This window comes from Stegodyphus dumicola, chromosome 6 (genome assembly GCF_044657685.1).
Source record: "Stegodyphus dumicola isolate Sdum_Otavi_A_Nest chromosome 6, ASM4465768v1".
NCBI classification, from domain to species: Eukaryota; Metazoa; Arthropoda; class Arachnida; order Araneae; family Eresidae; genus Stegodyphus; species Stegodyphus dumicola.
In genome coordinates, this window is record NC_140773.1 from 200,760,169 (window position 1) to 200,784,298 (window position 24,130).

Sequence of the window (24,130 nt, forward strand, 5' to 3'; positions counted from 1 at the left end):
TTTTATATCAAAAGCTCTTGGTTCTTTATTTTCATTCGCTTTGTCTCAGCCTTTTCAATATTATCAAAAAATATTTCTCAAAATCTAATTCATCACTAGAAGAGGATGATAGAGACTCAATTGCAATGTCTGCAGTTTGGCTGTCCTGATTCGAACTCTCCAGTTGTTCTGAGAATAGTTGTTCGTCATCCAAGAAAATTCGGTGTTTCGAACCTATATATATTGAACCCAGCAAGATCTCATTGTCTAGCAAACTAGTTTCTCTTTTCTTCATTGAAGAAATGATTCCTTCTGCAATAAACTTTCCATTTCAGAAAGAACAAACTTCACATTCTTCTATTCTCGCCTCCTATCAATTCTTCAAATTGCAGCTTTTTTTGTAGCTATAAAGGATGTAGAAAGAAGATTTTTCATTTCTGCAAGATCATTCCACAGTCTTTCTGTTAGTGAAACATTAGGGTTATCTACATCTTCTAAAAGCGTTCTTAATTCTAACAACCTCTTTATCATCAAATATGTACTTCCTTATCGCATTGCTTGATCAATAATTGCTCCTTGTCCTGCTCGCTTCCTAAGAATGGCATCAGTTTTGGGAGTTCTTGCTGCTATTGCTGCTTACCTAAATTTACCACTAAGATTTGTAACTAAATGAATCAGTTTAATCAATAATCGAAAATATCACATCTATCCTCCTCCCTTATATTTATTTATTAATATGTCAATAAACTATTTATTAATGCATATAAACCACAAATAAAAATAATAACTCAGGTTGTCATTATTATTTTTTTCAATGAATTTTTACTTCATTTCAATGCATTTTAACTTCATTCATTCATAATAATTAATTCAAACTGTCCAACAAAAACTGGAGGAGTTACCTGTTTTTAGCGATTCCAGCTCCGATTCCTTTTACCCCAAAATCTGCCCGACTCCGACTCCACAGCTGTGCTTAACACACATAAAATTCAATTCAACAGCAATATCACAAAGTATTTTAAAAAAGCAAAATAGCATATCTTTAGAATTTTCGGTACATAAAATCTCGCGCTGGAGACAAAAACGTTTTTTTTTTTTTTTTTTTTTCCGTACAGTGTTGCCATTGCTCTCTTTGAAATTGTTGAGTTTCTTAATCAAAAATTCGTTAAAGGTTTACAAAATGTGAAATAAATAATAAAACAAATTCAAAATTCGGGCTTCCAAGTACATATGTTCGGTTAGAGGACTACATTATTCAAAATTTGATGGCTCTAGGTACCGTTGTTTCTTCACAATGCGAGAAACATTCATGCAAATTCTTCATTATTTAGTTTCTTTAAATATAATATATAGCGATAATATTTTATGGCAACAGTTTCAAAAGTGAATAGACGCAAAATGCCGTTTTTAAATTAATAGCCTTTCTGGGCTAACGCCGTTTGGGCGAAAAGTAAAGGAAAAATGTTCTTTTAAAAGGGATCGTTCCAAGAAAATAAATTTGGGAATAGCTGAAGTAGACTAAAATGATCTGATGCATCTCGGGTGCTTCGCAATAAAGATTCCAGCACTACGGTACCAAATGGAACATTCCCTGTCATATGTTTTATTACTATTATTATTGTTATTTTAGTATCGGACATCTTCGAGAAGTTTTTTTATCTTGGATGCTTACCGAGCAACTCCGACCTAACAATCAACACCGTTATAAACATATTCATTTTGGAAACCAGATTAAAAGCAGTCAAATCGTCTCCAAACGCTTCGTTTAAATTTGTTTTAGGCACATAACCACTCGAAATTACATAAACAAAACAATTAAGCTACAATGATTTTATACCGCAAAATAAGTTGCAGCATTTTTTTGAAATTATCAAAAGAGTTCGCTGTTGCCTTCACTAGAAAAGTTATGAAATACAGTAAATATTTCCACCAGCTTCCTTTATTCTACAGGAGAATACTTTTTATTTGATTCCAGATTTTTGGACGTCTAAAGCATTTTCTATTTGATTAATAGTTCCTAGAGAAGAGTCAGACCAACAAAATGGTATATCATTTTAGGATAATTCATCACGTTACAAAAATATTCGCAAACTGTAAAGAGTTAAGGGAGGAAATCTAGAATTATTAGAGACATTAGCAGTTAAGATTATATAACAGAGCATTGATGTAAGGAATCATTGCGATGAAGCTTCTAAAAATCTTACTGCTTAGTTCGTGGAAGAATTTGAAACTCTACTTTTACATACGCCTTTTTCGCTGAAGCAATTGTATTTTTGAAAATTTTCCGCTAACGATCGATATCGTTTGCTCGCATAAAGCCGGTCAAGTGGATTGAAACCGTACAAGTGGAACTACGAGGTGGATTTCAATCTTTATAGATATACTTTCTCCTGCTAGACACCAGCATGATCACACCCTTTTTTCCCCAGCAACTTAACTCAATTAATAGCAAATTGCCACACGTAAATGCATAATTTGTTAACGTTATATCATATTTTGTTTATCTGTGGTTTATTTCATGGTACAATGCATGATTGCGCAAAGCACAGAAAACTTTCTCTAAAGAAATTGTCTAAAAATATTTAATTTAAATATTCAACTTAAAAGTAGAAATGCATTTAAAATGTTAGAAGAAATAAGTGTTTGAAGAAAGAACTTTAGCATTGATGGATCATCTTTATTTGATTTTTCTGATTATTCTTACCTTTTCTGCGCTTTTTTGGTTTCAAATTCATTTGCTAGCAACCATTAAAATTGCTGTTAATCAGAAAAATATACAAAATAGCATTTATAAGTTACCAATAAGATTTAAAACTATATATGCTTTAAATGAACATTTATTAAACATTCGATCATTTAGTTAAAAGAATCATGAGATGTGAAATAACTGGTAATGAAAAGGAAAATTAAAGCACAAATTAAAAAATATTTTCTATTTTGAGACGTGTATTTAATTTGAATTTGGGAATTAAAGTATGGCAAAAAGGAGAAAAATAATTAAATAATTTTGTTTCTTGGAAAAAAAAAAACAAAAATCTGAAGGCTTTCAGATTTTACATTACTCCAAAAGGGACTTTTTTTAACGTTTTCCCTGTTGCCTTCACTTTTTAAATATCATGTTCTTCGCACTTAAACCATGAAATTCAATTCAACAGCAATATCGCAAACTAATTTTAAAATGAGCATATATAGAATTTCCGATACACTGTTTCGCGCGCTGGAAAAAGATAAAAATAAAAATGTTCTTTTTTGATAAAAATGGAAAAAGATAAAAATGCTGTCTTTTTTTTCCCGTACAGTGTTGCCATTGCTCGCTTTGAAATTGTTGAGTTTCTTAATCAAAAATTCGTTAAAGTGCTACAAAATATGAAATCAATAATAAAACAGATTCCAAATTCCAAATTTGTGCTTCCAGATGCCCATATTCAGCGGAGGATTACGTTATTCAAAATTTGATGGTTCTAGGTACCGTTGTTTTATCACAATGCGAGAAACATACATACATTTATGTAGATTCTTCATTATTTAATTTCTTTAAATATAACAGAGGGCGATAATATTTGGTGGCAACAGTTTGAAAAGTGATACTGACATTTACAATGAATCGACACAAAATGCCAAAGCGAAATTAATAGCCCTTCTGAGTTAACGCTCTTTGGGCTAAAAAGAAAGAAACTTTTTTTAGATTTTTTATATGCAGCGAACGATTTGCTCAAATTGCAGCCAGTCTAAATCTGGTTTCTTCTAATATTAAAGATAAATTACAGTATTTATCTAACATGTATTATTCGAAAGGACGTTTGAAAATTATAAAAGTAAATCATAAAAGATGGAAAATAAGCCAATAGCTTAAAATTTTTGTTTAATAAGCTATGCTTTTTAATATGCCGTATATTGATGTTATATAATCTTTAAAATATAGTACAATCTTATTCTCGTGAAAAATAGGGTAATGTTAATAGATAATTTGGCGTTGATTAACTTTATTAGTTTTTCACGTCTAAATATTTTACATTGTTTAACTGAGTAAACAACGACAATGACTTTTATTCGTCATTTCTTAAGACTTTCGTGTTTTTTTTTTTTTTTTTTTTTTTTTTTTTGAGCATATATTTACTGGGATAAATGATTATTTTCTGCTAAATTTTTGGCAAATAAAGCCATATAGATGCTAAGAAAATATTTTTAAGAGGAAAATCCTCTATAATTCTCATTAATTATTTTCATGCATTTTACAATTTAAGAAATATTCCGTCTGTTCAAAGCTTTGAAGAAACTTATTTTTGCAGGAAGAAACAATTTGAGTCACGTTCTTTCTTAATTTAAATGATGAACTAACTGCTAGTAATTAAATAATTTAAAACATTCTGATTCTGAACATTCTGATTTAATAAGACTTCATCTTCAGCTATTAAGCAAGTTGCTCTCATACTTTGCGATAATATTCCACCTCTGTTCAAAATACCTGTCTTGAAACCTCTCAAGAAAGTAATTAGCTAAAAATAAAACAGCCCCTTCCGAGAGCACATTCCTTATCTCGACAGGATAATGTCCTGCCAGAGGGAGGGAAGGAATTAATTAAGAACATCCATAAATAAGCCGGCATCAAGATCTTGACGTTCATTCATTACGAGTGAAGCGCCTCCTCGAACCGAATCTCTTAACGACGCTTCTACTAATAGAAATTCACGACTCGTCTTAGCCCTAAAATTTTCATCGCAATCGCAAATAATTAATTGAGTAGGTTTCTCCCCTCACCTTCCGCCCTAAGAATCTTAAAGATTAAAAGAAAAAATTAAAATAAAAATATAGTTAAAAGAATAAAAAGCTGCGTAAGAAAAATTCGAATGCAAAAACAATTTGCGATCCAGAGATCGTCCATCAAAGTTTACTCTCGTTAATGACTTAATTACAGTACGCGAAGTGGCGGTAATTTTATTTATAGCTCAAGTAACGCCATCTGCCGGCTAAGATGTGTCTTTCGCTACTGCAGCCGAAGGGCACTTTCGCTTTACGTGCGTTTTAAGTAGGAGTTTTTTTTTTTTTTTTTCCTTTTTTTTCTTTTCTCTCTTCTAACCTAGGTTTGGAGGATATCTCCATTACGTGACTCTTTATCGGTAAACGATCAAATAAATTTCACTGGGCCACTGTCAGATCGTTAAATAAATGGAAAGGGTAGTAAAAATTGAGACAACTGTGCTGCAAGTCGACTATTTAATAGTAATTGAAACAATCGGAGCTGATGAATTGTTCTCGCATTCTGCACCGTCATTAAAATGCTCGCGGGAAATGGCTCACGGAAGGGTTGAGATGTTCGCCTGATGCTTCGCTAAATTATGATAATTCTTTTGCCGAGCTTAATAATGAGAAAATGTAAATGAAAAGGCTTAACGTATTTTCCTGATGAATAGATAAACATAAAAATCTAAAGCAAAATTAAATGAATAGTATGAAAAATACATTTCTGAAATATAATAATATATTAAAAAAAGAGGAATTTAAGCAAATTGATTGTATGCATATATGAAAAGATTAAAAGAAATATATTATTTTTTTGCAAGCTGTATTTACAAAGCGAAATTATGGAAAATTATAAACCAAAACAAGGGAGATTAATTTTGATTAGTTTGATTAATTTGACTCTAGCACCATGGTGAATGATGCTACACAATAAGAGGAAAATATATAAACTTAAAATCAAGTCTAATAATAAGTCTTAAAATTATGAGGAAATGAATTACTATTTAAGCAATTGGTGTAATTTTACTACTTTTATGTAGGTTGTTTGTTTTCTTTGTTAGTTTGTTTGGGTAATATTGATATTAAATTTTGACCCACTTCTGATGAACAAATTTTGCTCACGTATGCATTTGCGATGACAATACTTGCAATAAATGAATAGCGATTACAATATTTCAATTCCCCCCCCTTTCAAAATTTTATATTGATTTTTTTTTGTTGTTTTTTTAATTTAATGTTAATGCTATTTTTACAATTTTTTTACATATTTCCATGTCTGATAGTCAAACTATATTTAGTACATCAACTGATTGTCTGAACCACATATAGAAGTAGATGAATCAGAAAGCCTTTTAGTTCAATTACAAATCAAAGACCAATAGTTCAAATCTATTGATAATAAAATCGAAGATCTTTTAGATGATGCAGAAATGCAATCGAAAATAGAGAGTATTGATGAATGTAATGAAGTTATATTAAACTCGGTAAAACTAAAAGATAAAATAAAATCAACCTCATCTGTACAAGAACCCGCATGTGTGCAACCCATAACAAACCAAAGCAGGCCAAATACAAACGCGAAGTTACCTAAACTGAAAGTTCATACGTATTACGGTGACCCATCTGAGTATTTAAATTTCTGGAATCAATTCGAAAATTCTATTGACAAAAATCCTTCTCTTTCAGATGTCGAAAAATTTTCTTATTTGTTTAGTTGCCTTAGAGACGAAGCTCTTTCTTGTATTAAAGATTTCGCTATTACCTCAGACAACTGTAAAGCGGCTCTTAAATTAATCCAAGATACCTTTGGCCAGAAAGATGTGTTAATCGATGCCCATATGTCTAAGCTGTTGAATAACGTTAAAGACACCGTTAAAGAACGTTTCTAATTTACAAGAGTTGAGAAACCTGTATTTTATGTGCCAAACCCAAATTCGTTCTCTTGAGAGTTGAGGTATAAAATCAGAAAATTATAGCATAATGTTTTGCGCTGTAATTTTAAAACTTTTTTCTAGCGATTTTGTTTTGGAATTCAGCAAAAATCAAATCTCGAGCACTAATCATAATTGGAAGGAGTTGATGGATTTTTTACATCCTTCCAAATTACTATACACTCTCCTTCTTCGTACGAAACACGTAGTCAGTATAAACAATCCAACCATAGAAATTTTGGAGCCCCTAATTGCAATAAAATTCGTTACTCTGCTAATGAATTGCTGACCAGTGCTACTTCAGATACTTGTATATTTTGCAGTCAGCAGCACATGAGCCATTTGTGTGAAAATTTGAACTGTCAAAAAAGAGAGAAAAGCTTTTACGAGAAAAAAGATTGAACTTGTGTTTAATTGCTTATCTGCACTACATTTTTTATATAATCGGAAAATGTTGCTTCAAGTTTATTCAAAATCTGCAGCATAATTTATTAATTTTTAGCCATTTTTCCCAAAACTTGTCTACTTATTGCTAACAGTCATGGCTGCAAGGCAATGGGGCTTAAAATAAAAACTATTAAACAAAATTTAAAAAAAAAAAAAAAAAAAAAAAAAACAGAAATGACACAAACAGAACATAAACAAAAAATTATTTAAAAAAAAATCTGAAATGTTTCAGATTTTAAATTGCATCCAAAGGGGCGTTTCTTTAACGTTTTGTGTGTTACCTTTATTTATTAAATATCATGTTCTTTGCACTTAAACCATAAAATGTAGTTCAATAGCAATGTCGCAAAATAATTTTAAAATGAACCTATCTTTAGAATTTCCGATACACAGTTCGATGCGCTGGAGATAAAAAGGTCCCCTCCCCCCGCACAGTGTTGCCATTGCTCGCTTTTCAATCGTTGAGTTTGTTACTCAAAAATTCGTTAAGGTTTTACAAAATATGAAATCGATATAAAACAAATTCCAAATTTCAAATTCGGGATTTCAGATGCCCATATTGGCAGTAGGATTACGTCATTCAAAACTGGATGGCTCTAGATACCGATGTTTTATCATAAGGCGAGAAATATACATACATTTATGCAGATTTTTCATTACTTAATTTCCTCAAATATAATGCAGGAGTTAACATTTTGTAGCAACAGTTTGAAAAGTGAACAGACATTTATAGTAGTCCGACGCAAAATGCCAAAACGAAAGTAATAGTCCTTTGGCACTCAAATCCCTTTGGACAAATAACAGAAAGAATCTGATGTGTACACCACATGACTTCCTTGTACGGAACATTAAATTATAAGCATTTTTTTTTTTTTGCACTTTGTTTAAACTAATTTGATTGAATTAAATCTACTTCACCGACAGCGCATAAACCACAATAGAATAAATGCAATTTTTAAAATTCACTTTGTTTACCATAGCGACACTCTGACACAAGGTTCACTTGACAGTATTATATTTCGTTCATATTATAATTCATAATGCACAAAATTTATATCATTTAAAGAATTATCTAATCGTTGCCACATGTTCTATTCAAATACTATAATAAAGCTAGAACGATGTATAAAGGAAATTAAGAAAACAAAACAAAAAAGAAACAGTTTTTCACAGACGATTGAGTATTTCTTATTCAATTAATTCAGTTCTCACTTCGCGAGAAGGCAAAAATACATAAAAACTCAAAATATCTGTATTAAAAATTACGAAGTAAATCTTAAACACTTATTTCCTCAAAAAATTTCCAGAAAGGATTAAGCATGATTTAATTCGCAATAATAAATGAAGACGTTATCTTTGTTGTTGCGAAGCTACGTTTCTCTAGATTGGCAACAAATCCACTATTCTGCTGTTTCAAATGTAAACAAGCAATGGCCGCCATCAAAAAATTTATTAGGCTTAGCGGTACTTAAACAACTTTAAAATTGTTGATAATTCTAAAAATATTGCATACAGATTTACTAAAGGCATAGAAACCTTAACCAGAAGATAAGAACAACATAATTCAATCATTTTTAAAGCAAAAAATGTACAATTTACAAACATATAAGAGTAAAGAAACTCTGATCACTGAGCCGGGTAACAGAGTGGATATATATATATATTTATATACGTTTGGCACGGCTGATTGCAACCAAAATAGAAGGTGCACATCTACATGTTATAGTAGTCCTATATACAAAATTTCAACGTTCTGAGGCTACTCGTTTTTGAGTTAGGCGAGATACGTACGTACGTACGTATATACATTCGTACAGACGCCACAAAAAATTCTCTTCAGAATTTAAAGCAGTTTTATAATTTTTTTGGAGGAAAACTTTTATTCTGTTCTTACGTACAGATATCACGCAAAACCATCGTTAAATTGCATTCGATAGCGGTTTCGATTGTATTTGTAGCGTTGTATGACAAAATTGTTAACTGAGAATGCTGTCATAGATCGAAAATAGAACAACTGCGTAATGATATTCAGAAATACAACTTTGAAATTAAAATATTATTACTATAGTTCAAAGTCTGAATGACTATTATTTTATATTAAAGCAAAGCTTTAGACATCGAAATTCATAATTATATACATGATTTACTTACATTTTGGAATATAAATAAATCATTTATACAACAATGTATTTAAATTACTGTCACAGTTCCTTTATTTCATTTCAGTTTTTGGAATAAATTATACTTACCAACATTTCACTATGTCTTTCTTCAAGCATAAAACTGAATATTTAAAACAAAGGGGGGAGCAAAAACTCAGAATTTATAATGAATATCATGGCCAATCAAGCGTAAGCATACTAAGAATCCTTTGAATCCGATATTAAAGTTTTCATCTGCCTATGGAAAGATTTGTTTTTAGAGAGTTAAAGCTAATTACAGAACTTAGTAAAAGCTTGACATATTTCGATCATTTTTCAAGTGTAATTGCCGGAAAAGAGAAACTACGAGATATAATTCTTATCGTTTTTTGCACTATAGGCTTAGATAAACTAGTTACGGTTGAGTTACGTCTTAAACATAATATATTGGAAAGCAATAATGTAGTTACGCTACACGAACATTTTAGTTTTTTTTTTTTTTTTTCCTCCCAAACACACCGCTCTCAATTATAAACGCTTAGTGAGTTTCTTCAAAACATGCTTGTCAATGCGTCTCTTTTAGCTGTAATCTGTATTTAAAATACTGTTATTAAGAACAAGATGCACAATGTTTAAAATGTGGATGGTATTTGAGTAAAAAATAAAATTCAGAAAATAAAAAATCAGGACTAGCAACATTCTTTAGCGCAAGGAAATGGAAAAGAGTATTTTTAGTAATCGAAACTTGTTTTCAAACGAACGCATTTCAATATTTAAATTCCAAAATGCTCTCTTTCTTTCAGAATTGTATTTTGATCTTTATCAGCTACACAGTCCAGATAAATTGATTTATATCATAGCTAGTTAAAGCTCGATTTTAAGTCAAGTAAAAGTTTCATTTCTTTCTCTTTCATTTTAGAAACAGCCTTTCACGTGTTGTTGTTTTTATTGCACTCATATCACGTTCAAATCAAATCATTCATATCAAAGTCAATTAACAAATCAGAGAACAATGAATGAGGAGTGCTAGAATAATAAGAAAAACCATTGATTTTCAACTAGCGGAATTTACTCGATGTCATTTACATTAGATTGAGTGTAATGTATCTAACATCAGAGAGAACGATATCTCTGTAATCCTTCTCTAATTATTGATCTTTGATGTAATAAAATCGGGTGAGGGTATTTTCTTCTGTTATGAGTAATTTTTATTAAAATTGTGACATCATTAATATCCGCTAGCGTATTTCCCTTATACTCAATTTTACTTGATTGAGTGAGGCAAAAAATTGATTATAATTTATATATATATAAAGAAGAACGTTTGTGTGTTTGTTTGTTTGCTGGCGTTATTGATTTCTGATCAATTATAATCAATTTTTTGCCTCACTTAATCAAGTAAAATTGAATATAAGCGAAATACGCTAGCGGATATTAATGATGTCACGATTTTAATGAGTTTTACAATATATGTAGAATTTGACTTAATTCACAGCATGAGAGCACGAAGTAATATTTAAATGGTTTATTTAATAGAAAGAAATAAAAGTAAATAAGAAAAGTAAATAAAGATGAAGTTAACGGTATGCAGGATTAACATAATGATGTAAAGGCATAACATCGAAAGCACAATCTAAGTTCATAAACTCTTGAAGACGTGTGAGCCGTCTGCTCACGTCTGCCCTCCACTCTCGACCAGGTCTCAGCGCTGTCTGGGATGATTCTTACTGCGCTGGGTGATGCTATACTGATGACGTCATAACGGGCAATTCTCATTCAGCATTGGACGGTATGATTTCCCACAGCTTCGGCCAGCCTGAAGAGGCATCGTCCTCGATGTCTGTTGAATGGACATCACTATCATGTACCTGCAAAGAAAATAAATAAAAAAAAAAAAAAAAAAAAAAAAAGAGTATCAGGTCAGGTCCTTAGGCTTTGAGCTGATACAAACATCAAATCAATTTGACCATGGCTTCATATGGTCAGCCGCAGTAGATGTCAAATTTGGTCCTTCATGGCATCCTACTTTCTCGACTTCATATCTGTCATTTGATTTTACAGCTATGATTTTATACGGTCCATGAAATTTAGGTCGTAGTTTCAAACCAGTCCCATATTGAGTTCTCTGAATGGCTACCAAGTCGCCAATCTTGTATAGTTTCGGTTTCTTACGTTTCTTGTTAAATTGTTTACGATTCTCTTCTTGAATCTTCAAAATGTTGTTTTTAGCATCTTCTCTCATTTCATCACGTTCTTGTATCAATTGTTTTAGATATTCTTCATTCAATATCTCACTAATTCTCAAATCTTCTTTGTTCTTCATTTTCGTGCCTATGAGAAGCTCAAACGGTGAATATTTTGTACTTCTCGTAGTTGTACTGTTGATTATCCTCTGAACATCTGGAACATACTTAAACCATTTCGTTGAATCTTCATGTGATAATTTTGACAAAACAGGAATCAAAATTCTATGAATTCGCTCAATTTGTCCGTTACCTCTTGGAATACCGGTAGCAATTTTGATATGTTCTATTCCTTCTTCAGTACAATACGCTGAAAATTCTTTCGATGTAAAGGCACTACCTCGATCTGAAATGATTCTGGCTGGATTTCCAAATACAGTCTGTTGTTGCTTCAATTTTGAAATAACTTCTTGTGTAGTTGGTGATTTCACTGGATAGAACCAAGTAAATTTCGTAAAAGCGTCGACAACAGTTAGAATGTGTTGGTATCTCTTGTTCGTTGATGGAAGAGGTCCAATAAAGTCGATATGATACGTACTCAAAGGAACGTTTTCTTTTGGTACAGGATGAAGAAATCCTTCTGCTTTTCCTTGCTTCTTGTTGTACAGTATACATTCTATACAGTTAGCAATTACTTTTTCAACTTTGCATTTCAGTCTGGGAATATAGAATTCTTGCTCTACAGCATTCACAGTTTTATCTACAGCAAAGTGACCTTTTTTATGTACCTTCTGTATGATTTCATTCTGTAAGGATTCTGGCACTACTAGAAGATCTTTACCATTTTCAAATTTGTACAAAATATCATTTCTCACGAAGAATCCATTTTCTTCTCCCTTCTCAACTAAATTCTCTCAGTTACATCGGATGTATATGATGTTAAAATTAGAGCATTTCTACTTAAAGCATCAGCATGTTTCATTTGGCTTCCTGAACGATGTACAATTTCGTAATCGAATTCTTCAATAAACATTGCCCATCTTGCAATTTTAGGAGTTAAATCTTTCTTATCTAAAGTTTTCTGAAAAGCACTACAATCAGTTACAATTTTGAATTTAGTCCCTAACAAATAGTTTCGAAATTTCTTCAGAGCTTCTATAACTGCAAGGGCTTCTAATTCGTAACTACAGAGTTTCTCTTGCTGCGGTGAAGTCTTCTTACTCATATACTGGATTGGGTGATAATTACCATCATCCGACAATTGGAGTAATACCGCACCAAAACTTTGACTACTAGCATCAGTATGAAGTATCTAATGGATATCCTTGCCTAAATATGCGTAGAACAGGTGCCTGAGAGAGAATTTCTTTTAATCTGCAAAAAGCTTCCTGTTGTTCGGAATCGAACTTAAAACCAATACCTTTTCTAAGTAAGTCACTAAGAGGTTTAGCTATTTTAGCATACTGAGGAATGAATTTACGAAAATATCCCGTTAGTCCTAAAAAGCTTTGTAGTTGTTTACAGTTACGCGGTTGTGGAAAGTTTCGAACAGCAACAGTTTTGGAAGGCTATGGTCGAATAGTTCCGTTTTCAATTACATGTCCCAAAAATTCAATTTTACGTTTTAAGAATTGGCACTTTTTGAAATTTATTTGTAATCCATACTCCGAAGCAGTTCTGAATACTCTTTCTAATTTGTCTAAACATTCAGCTTCATCATTAGCCGGTATGACTATATCATCCATATAAATAATTAGTACACCTTCATTTAGCAAGTCACGAAATACTGAATAAATATATCTTTGAAAAACATTTGGACTAATACATAAACCAAAAGGAGCCTTAAGAAATTCGTAAATACCATTATGTGTTACAAATGCGGTATATTTGGTGCAATTTTCATCTTTGTCTACATGGAAAAAGCCATTTTTCAAATCTAGTGTCGTGAAGACCTTTGACTGTTCTAGACGATCAAGTAATTCCGGAATTAAAGGCAGTGGAAATTTGTCTAATAATCTTCTTATTTAATTTCCGATAATCTATACATAAACGTTTCGAATTATTACGCTTGTTACACAAAACAATAGGCGCCGAATAATTAGAATTGCTAGGCTTTATTATGCCCTCTTTTAACCATTCCTTAATTTGATCGTCAACAATTTTTTGTTCCGCGAAAGACATGTATCTTCTATTTTGACAGACAGGAATATCATCGCATAAATTTATTTGCATCTTGAAGGCAGATTGTCTATTTTTCCGAGGCTGGTACGAATTAATTAAATTACACAGTCTTTCTTTATGTTCTGCATTCGAAATATGCGATAAATCAATCTCGTTGACAGAAATAGCATTCACCAGCTGTGAAAGGTAATTAAACGTCGAGCTACTTCCGCTTTCGGGACTTTTGTTTACATTAACAGAGACGCCAGACGATTGCGAAGGATCATAAGCATTCTTCAATGAGATAGCAATATTCAAATTTCCCATAACGCAACGAACGTTAGAATTTCGAGATGACTCAGCAGTTATCAAGTTTACATTACTTTTATTCCGATGAGAAATTATTTGAAGGCCATTCTCGGTAAAAGAGAAGTTAAACTGACTCTACATCCAAACCTAATACAATTTGATTACATAATGACTTAACAACATAAATTTTCGTACGAAGTGAAAAACTATTAATTGAAATATCAGAAATGAAAAAGCCGATGGGGTACGTTTGCTTTGATTCAATTCCGTTTAATGTGATATCGCTACAATTTAAATTAGGAGAACCCATCTGCTTGTGTAACTCTACGCTGCATATAGTTACATCTGAACTAGTGTCAACTAGCCTATCAACTAAATGATTATTTATTTCTACAGTCTTCATAATTCTATCCTTGTCGGAAATTCGTTGTAATAAAGCTGCTTGTTGTGTCTCGGGGGTCTGCTCTGGACAGTTTGTTGAATAATGCCCGAACTTCTTACATTTTATACATTTTACACCCTTTGATTTGTTTACACAATGCTTTGAATAATGCCCAAATTCCTGGCAATTAAAACATTTGACCTTATTAACGTTAGATTGATTTCGGTTAGATGAGGCAGGCTTACTTCTATCTTTAACCCGGGAGAAGTCGCGCGGGGCACAGAGTCACCCCATGCGTCAAAAATCAACGATCCTAACCGGAAATATTTCATTTTAATGAATCATCCTTTTAGTATCCTCCTGTTTGACACTCCCCTTGGAATGTGTATTGTTATTTTTGCTTGTTTTTCTTTTCTGCGAGAGAAGCAATCGTTTCTTGGAATCCATGAGGGAATGGGGTGACTGAGTCACCCCGTGCGACCGTTACTGCTTCGAAAATTTTCATTAGTAGAAGTTTAGCTTCGTGCTCTCGAGTGTTGCCGTTGTGGTTCTGTTGGATTATTTGATAGATAATGGTTTACAAACGTAAATTTACCGAACATGAAAAAGAGATGCAACGTTTGAGAACTGTATTAGATGAAGTTGAGTCTTCTGAAGGAGAATTTGATCAAGATAGTAAAAATGAATCTGATAAAGAAATATACAGTTCTCACAACAGCGAAAGAGAATTTGAGCAGAATGATGAAGACGACGGAAATCCTGATTTAGTAAAAAGTATTTTTATTAGCAAAAATAAGAGTTTGGCGGAATGGAAAACCAAATCAAAAAGTGAAAAAGGTCTTCTCAAATTATAATAACTCATTTAGCAGGATTAAAAGAAACTTCACATAATATAAAGGAGCTTCTAGAAAGTTGAGAATTGTTTTTCAATGCTAAAATGATACAATCTATTATGAAGTGTACAAATATTTAGAGTGGAAAAATATTACGACAAATGATGTGGAAATTAGAGCACTTTTTGGGCTTTTACATCTGTACGGCTTGCATAAATCGTCACATAAAAATACGCAAGATTTGTGGGCTACTGAAAATTGAAACAGGCATTGAAATTTTACGGAACACAATGTCATATAAAAGATTTAAATTTCTTCGCAGGTGTCTACGGTTAGACAATGTGACCAATCGTGAAGCTCGGAAAAAATTGGACAAACTGGCGGCTGCGAGAGAATTTTTTACCGATTTCAATGAAAATTGCCAAAAGATATACCTTATTGGTAAATATGTTACTATCAAAGAAAAATTAGAGAAATTTCGAAGGCGGTGTTCCTTTTGTCAATATCTATTGACAAAAGGAACACCGCCCTCGAAATTTGATGGGTTGCTGGTATAGTATGGAATCAAAATATTTGCCTTAGTAGATTCAAGAACTTTCTGCAGCTATAACATGAAGATATACGCAAGACAACAGTCGGAAGGTCCCTTTAGATTTGAAAATTCTTCATTTGAAATTACAAAACGCCTGTGCACCCCTTTGTTTGGGCAGAAATGTAACAATGGATAATTGGTATACGAGTTATCCGCTAGCAAAAGAACTTTTGTCAAAGAAGTTAACTATTGTAGGAACAGAAACAAGGCTGAAATTCCCACCAAGTTCGTCCAAACAAAAACTAGGAACGGTTATTTATCTATATTTGGGTTCTAAAAGAACGCGACAATAGAATCGTACGTGCCTAAAAAATCAAAATGTGTAGTTTTGTTATCTACAATGCATTGCGATGATGCCATTGATAAAAGTTATGATACGAAGAAACCAGAAATAACTTACTTTCATAATGCAACAAAAGGTGGTGTAGATAAAGTTGATGAAATGTTATCGTTATATTCGACATCTCGAAAAACTAACAGATGGCCGATGGTCGTCTTTTACTGTGTTGAACGTCACTGCAATAAATACCTGAGTTGCTTTATTCCCAACAAAGACCCCCCTTACAATATGGAAATAGTAGAAAATTCCTATAACATTTGGCTAAATCTCTTATACAGCGCCTTAGATAGAGATTACAAAAAATATGTCAATGTTTCCTAAAGTGGTTCGTGAAAGCATCGATAATGCGACTTCTAGTGTATCAGAAGAACGCCCATCAAAGAAACTAAAACTCGACAAAGGCCGACGTGCTATGTGTCCAAGATCCAAAGACAATAAAACTACAATTTCTTGCAAAATATGTGATAATTTTTCATGTAAAATTCATTCCTCCTATGTTTGACAGAAGTGTATGTTAGCTTCTGACTCCTGATTAGGTATATGCTTATTTTGAATGAATTTTTTTCCTTAAATATTGAAATAAGTTTTTTAAGTAAAGAAGTATAGTTTCTAAATGAAATATGTCAATTATTGTTTATAATCAAATGATTTCTATAAAATATATAACACATTTTCCTAATGAAACTGATTGGGGTGACGCTGTCACCCCGCGCGATCTCCAACGTCAGTGTTGGGTGCGCGCCTTCTGCCGGGTTAACTTGAGTGTCTACTTTCGGTTTCGGATTTTTAAACTTATCATTGTCCGATCTCATTTTATCATAAATTTTAAGCCTTTGTTTTAATTCAGATATTGTTTCGCAACCATATAGTATAGTTTTCCTAACCACAGAATCGGGAATACCATCAATAACATATTTAATTAATGAAGCATCTTCAATGTTACCTCGCGAACATATTTCTTTCATTTTCAAAAAATACTCATCTAAGGATTCATTAGGCATTAATTTACGTTTACATAACATTTCATGCAACTCAGCAGAATTAAAAGCTTTACCATATTCAGATTTCAAAAGCTTTTTTAACTTACACCAATCATTAACTTTAGGTTCACTCTGAATAAATAGTTTCGCTTTACCTTTTAATGATCTTTTAGCAAAAACTAATTTATGCAAATCACTCAATTTCAAAGAATTTATAACATCTTCAAATTCATCAATCCATTTATCAACATTTTCATATGCATTACCAGAAAAAGGATTAACAATACTTTCAATATCAGAAAAACTAAGATGAGGTTTAAAATGATCTTGAATTGGAAGCTGCATACTGTTATTTACTTGAGATTCGTTAAAACCAGGATTGTCTCTTTGATTATCATCAAGCATTACTTCAGAAATTTTATTAATAGTTTCATCTTCAATATCACTATTTTCTTCATGCAAAATATTTTCAAATAATACAGATAAATCACATAGGTAAGAGACAATTCGGGTTACGACTTCCGTTTTTAAACCTTCTGAATTTATGCACAGTACATTGCAAACTTTAATTAACTCATTCAAAGTAAAACTATTCTGCACTGTATCTATTTTCTTATTAAATTCTTCAGAATCTGGTTTAAATATAAAGCCAGAAAATTCACGTAATCTTTTCCGGTTATTTCGATCTCCATCAGTATTATAAATAAGCTTATGCAAACTTTTGATTTCAGAACTTTTACTGTTCTTTAAAGCTGCTTCCAATTCTGGAATTTCTACTAATTTCATATTGGAAAGAAAGTTTTGTACTCACCCGACAGATGATCGTCGTCAATTGGGTAATCCACACTTTATACGAGTAATCCAATAAATCGAATAACTTTCACTCAGCAGTTCAAAGGACAGTTCTACTACTCGCACATTTTGGAATTCGAGGCCGCACGGTTGGTCGCCATATTTTTTTGTAGAATTTGACTTAATTCACAGCATGAGAGCACGAAGTAATATTTAAATGGTTTATTTAATAGAAAGAAATAAAAGTAAATAAGAAAAGTAAATAAAGATGAAGTTAACGGTATGCAGGATTAACATAATGATGTAAAGGCATAACATCGAAAGCACAATCTAAGTTCATAAACTCTTGAAGACGTGTGAGCCGTCTGCTCACATCTGCCCTCCACTCTCGACCAGGTCTCAGCGCTGTCTGGGATGATTCTTACTGCGCTGGGTGATGCTATACTGATGACGTCATAACGGGCAATTCTCATTCAACATTGGACGGGTTGATTTCTCACATATATATATATATATATATATATATATATTTGTAAGATTTACAATATATATATATATATATATGTCATAATAAAAGCACAGGAAATACCGGAGCAGTGTCGATGCGTAGTTATCCTATATTGAAGAGGAAGTAATCTGATTGCGTCGTAAGCTAATGTGTTGACTTCGTAAATAAAACTTGGCAGTAGAAGCGATTTTAATTCCATTCTCCTTTCCAATTGACATTTGTGGCCACGATCACTTGGCACTCCAGTCGTGCCTTTCAACAGAAGATTTACATTTTTGATATTGTTGGGATAGAAAGCAAGCCAGCGAACTCACAGCACAGTAGCGAGCAAAAAGCTGAAGTGCGTCGCTATGCAAGATGGAGGCACGCGAAGAAAAACGTTTTGGTTTACAAGGACAGTTTCAGTTCCCAATGATTACGTCATCAGAGCTGAGCCGATCATAGAGTGATCTAGAAATGACGCAATGCAAAGAAGTTATTACGATTTTAAGGAATAAAGAGGAAGAATTAATGTTTTTAGTTATTCTGATTCATATAATTTTATCTTACATATATATATATTGTAAAACTTACAAATTCTTGAACCCTTTGCGGCACAGTGTGTCCGGTCTGGACACACCTAAAAATTTTCATCCCTACGCACAGAAAAATTGAATGAAAAAGAATTTATAGGTTACTCTGAACCTTCTTTATTTATAGTCGATGGCAGCTCAACACAAACCACTCCATATATTTTAGCCATGTTTAGTTTTTTAAGACCCTCATTTTTCAAAGAAATCTTTCAGATTATTTTAGAGTATAAAAGGAATTGTCTGGAAAGAAATGTCTATGTTATTTTTTGGCTGTATGCTAATCTCCTTATTCTATATTAGTTTTAAATTTTTACCTTGAAATCTTGCTTAAAATCAAACGGCGAACCCTAGATGTGCCCAGGCCGTGCTCACCGAGAATCTAGGACAACTGAGAGTATGTATTATTTGTTTTTCCGTATCTCATCGGTCAGTTCATTGATAGCAATGCTCGTTTCAGTACTCTTCGGGCACACCCACAGAAATAAATGATAAGTGCTATTTTCATAAAATTTTACTTGTGTACTCCTCTAGGCCTAATTAGACTGCCTAACTTTTTTTTTTAAATCAAAATTCAGACTTTAAAAGGTAGCGGGCCGGAAAGGGTTAACAAACTCTACAATTTAGAAGCGAACAATGGCAACACTTTACGAAATAAAGCATTTTTATTTCCGTGTTGGAAATTGTTGCCACTCGGAACAATGAATGCGAAAATTAGAGTTTTTAACTAATATCTCGACTGATTAAAGTCGTACAAAGATGGGAACAATCGAAATGGCTTCACACGAATTTTTAGAATCGAGCATAATGCATCTAATATTTCGAAATGCTATTTTTATTTCATTAAAAATTTTTTTAGAAATTTAACAAACTCTACGATTTGAAAATGAGCAGTGGCAACACTTCTCGAAATAAAGCAGATTTTTATCTCCAGCGCGCTAGACTGTTGCCATTCGGAAAAATGAGAATGAATAAAAAAGTGGACCTGGATACTGACCCAGAAAAGAATAATAGAAACTTTGGTGACGATAGCTACAGTAGTGACTGAGTTAATCGCGAACAAACAGACACACAAACATACATTCTTCTTTATATATATAGATTATCTCCCATATTATAAAACTCAATAGTTTAACAGTGTAAAAAAATGAGATTTTAAAAACAATCTGTACATATAAATAATATTTCGCAATAAATATTTCTTTTAATTCAACAAGCCGCTTGAGCTACCATCTTTAAAAATAGTTATTATTAAAAAATACATAATGATTTTAATAAGTCCAGCTAGTAATTAATAACAATTAAGATGAATAATTGCGTTTATTGCTTTCCATCTTGACGGTATAATTGTTAGTCAGGCTGACTCCTGTACCTAATGGGCCGGGTTCAAATCTGGGATAAGGCAATGACGCACGCAAGCGTACCATCTGTGCAGCAAAAGCGCACTCAAAATATACGGCAAGTTGCAGACCTTTCGAGAGGTTAACGGTAGGGAAAGAGAGATGGTAGACCCTTGGATCATACTCTGGGATGTTCTTCCTCGAAATTCCGTCCAGACAGAAAGCTTAGCAATTAGCAGAGAAATAATATGCTTAGATGTATGCAAGGGTACCGACCTTGCTGCAACTTGTATTTACTGATTTAAATTGCTTAGTTTGTTAATCAGTAATAGACAAATAAATTTGAAACCAAAATAAAGTATTTCAGCTTTGTCCAATGATAACACATCAGCGCGGGGAAGATAAAAGTACTTTTTTTCGGCCAATGAAAACACTTTCCCCGCTATTTGTAGAATGAATTTGAAAGATATATAGCTTATACTTTCCAGAGTGGCAAAACATTGCTTTAAATCTCTGAGTTCGTTAATCAAACTTTCATAAAGTTCTCACAAAATTTAAAACATTAGTGTGCGCCCATAGAATAAGCTTACAAACTAAAAGTTCAAACACTAAAATAAAAAAGTGAAAGTATAAGTACATGTTTAGAAAGAGTGATAACTTAACAGTTGTTAAAGCCATTTTAAACTGATTGTTTTGTCGTCTGCACATCAAAACGCTAGAGTCATTTTCATTTACTGAAAAAGACATTGCCCAAAAAATTGTGCTTCGAAGTGGAACAACATTACAAAATTAAATTTTGCTACAAATTAGGTAAATCTGTTAACAAATTATTTGAGATGATTCGAACATGGTGTGTGGTGTATGATGATGCATCGTTAAGAACAGAAGCGGTACAACCGATTTAAACATGTGTACAAAGGCATTGAAGATGAATCAAAGATAGAGCGCACTTCGACCTCAATGAATGAGAGAAATGTAGAGAAAATTCGTCCGTTAGTAAAAACCGTTAGACGTATCACAACCATGGACCTTATAAGAGATTGACTAACCCAGTGGGCGAGGTGCGCGTCACCAACATGTCCGCAAGAAGGAGTAGGGATGATCTGGTTTATTTTAACACGGAAACCTATGGCGTTTGTATAACATAACTGTTTTTAATTATTAAATGTGATACGTTGTATAGTGATGAGATTATGAATGTCACAATTTTTTTTTTCAAATAGGATTTAATATACCTCATTAAAGCACTTTTTACTGCATTTCGCGCATTTTTTTCACGCGTAATTCTTGTACAAACATCTTTACTTTGGTGACACGGTAAAAACTCTAAGCACAAAATTTATGAACTTAATTTTGCATAAAAATAAAATAAAATTAAATAAGATTGATGGTACGTGATGCTTTGAAATAAATAAGGTAAAATTAAACAAGTTCTGATATTTTTTTTTAAAATTTAATAAACTGAAGATGTTCATTAAATTTTTTAAAGAATTATTTGATTTTCAAAACTATAATGACATTACAAAACGATTATTTATTTATTTATATCATCATTAAATTGTTAACATTAAAGTGCATTATTTATTTTAGTAATTTATAAAATTCGGAGTATTTTATAAATATTATAATTTTATAAATTTTCGGAGAGGAAAAATTGAAGGAAAAAAAGAAGGTAAAATGAAATCTAGAAGCACTTAGATTTTATATTACGCCCAAAAAGAACCTTTTTTTAACGTTTTGTGTGTTACCTATATTTGTTGAATATCATGTTCTTCGCCCGTAAACCACATATGTTTAAAAACAGCATATATTTAGAATTTCCGCACTGGAGATAAAAATGTTATTTTCCGTACAGTGTTACTATTGCTCGCTTTGAACTCGTTGAGTTTGTTAATCAGAAATTTGTTAAAGTTTTACAAAATATGAAATAGATTAAACAAATTCGAAATTCGGCCGTCCAGATGCCCATGCTCCGGTGGAGGATTACATTATTCAAAATTTGATGCCATTAGATATCATCGTTTTTGTCATAGTGCGAGAAACATACATGTATTGATGCAGATTTTTCATTATTTAATTTCTTTAAATATAATACAAGACGATAATATTTGGTAACAACAATTTTCAAGGAGACACGGACATTTATAGTGAAACAGCGCAAAATGCCACTTCGAGTTAATAAATTAAATTAACAGTAAATAAAAAAAAATCTTATGCAGAACTAAAAGACAAGCAAAATTAATTATTACGGTTAAATACAATTTTTATACATTTCATTCTTTTTTTATGAAATGATTCTTTTTTATGACATTAATTCTTTTTTTTTTAATGAAAAATAGTTGAAATAAAATTCCTTTATAGAAATTATGCTATAATACTCATCTATAATTTAAAAAAAGTAGCACAATTTAGAATTTTAAACAAAACTTTCAAAAGTTTGTTTTTAAATATTTTAGAATTTTTTACTTATTGACACCAATAAAAAGCATAAAAATTGCAAAAGAAAATTGCTTCTTTGAAATTTTCTATTAGTTCAGATTTAAAATATTATTTTCTAAAAGAAGTAGTTACAAATTTCGTGAAATGAGGTGCTACAACCAGCTTTTTCTTGACAATATACACGCTGCTATAGGCAACCACTGTTAAATTTCTGCAAGTCGTCCCTACTCCTCCGGTTCTGATCAAGGTGACAGCCGGGAACGCGTCAGACGAGGGAGAAAACCCATTTGGGTTGGTCTATTTCTTATAAGGTCCATGGTCATAACTCAGCAACTTTCAGACATGCCTAGGATTCGCAAAGATACCTGAAGGTTGACTGTAATTGAAAAATATAAAAGGAGAAAAAATTGCGCTCAATATGTGCTTTGGATTTTGACAGAATAAAAAAAGATGATAAAGCTTGCTGGGACTTTTTTTTTACTACTGCGAGATAGAATAACAATTTCTTAAAGTGTATCATATCAGGAAATGTCACCTGGTGTCAACAATTCGACTTGGAAACAAGAAGGTAAAGTGCACAATGGAAAAGACCGTCTTTAAGAAACAGGTCTTCAAGAATAAGTCGAGTTAGGAAGAAAATTTTTGATTCTTGGCAATGAATGGTTTCTTTTACACGATAATGCTAGGTCCCATATACAACATTGTCTATACAAAAATATCTTGCTAAGAATGGTTATTAACCTCTTTTTTTTTTTTTTTTTTTTTTTTTTTTTTTTTTTAATTCCTTTTACTCCTTCCATCACTACTAGAAGGTAATTCTCCCTCCTCTCTAAAACTTGAAAAATGCATATATACGTTTACTTAGATTTACATTATTTTTTTAACAGGTTATATAAAATAAACAAGAAAAAGTGCAGAAAATGCTGATAAATAACAAAATATTGCGGATGATATGCGTTCAACCTTTTATTTAACTGGTTAAGTATTTTATTTTAGTTTATGAATTTTTTATATTCATAAACTAAAATGAAACACTTACCAGCTGAATAAAAGGGTTACTGCATATAACCTGAAAATCCGGAATTCCTCATTGGTTGAGAACATCTGGTATAAAGAATGTATTTCAAATTATTACCAATGTAAAATTTTGAACAATTTAGGCGTCCAAGTTGAACAAATCCTCTTACATTTACATTCCTTTTCTTTTAAAACAAAGTGTATCTAACAGTTATATCTAGTAAAGACACCAGTGTATCTAGTAAGATGCAAATATGTTCACATGGCCTCCTGCCTTTACTAAGATTTTAATAACATAACTCGTTTCTACCTCTACGAATTTCATATCTATTACACTTTGGTGTGTTATATATTCCTAAACCCGAAGTATATAGATCGGTTATGGTTCACTGTCATAAATTTCGAAGAGTTGGCACAAAACTCATGCTGCTGAATACCTTAAGGTCGG

The 24,130-nt window shown here is 32.1% G+C and overlaps 1 protein-coding gene across 2 annotated transcripts in view; it reads left to right on the forward strand.

Annotated features, from left to right (window-relative positions):
• Positions 1-24,130, forward strand: part of LOC118182286 (uncharacterized) — a 158,494-nt gene that overhangs the window by 25,400 nt on the left and 108,964 nt on the right. The window lies entirely within an intron of this gene.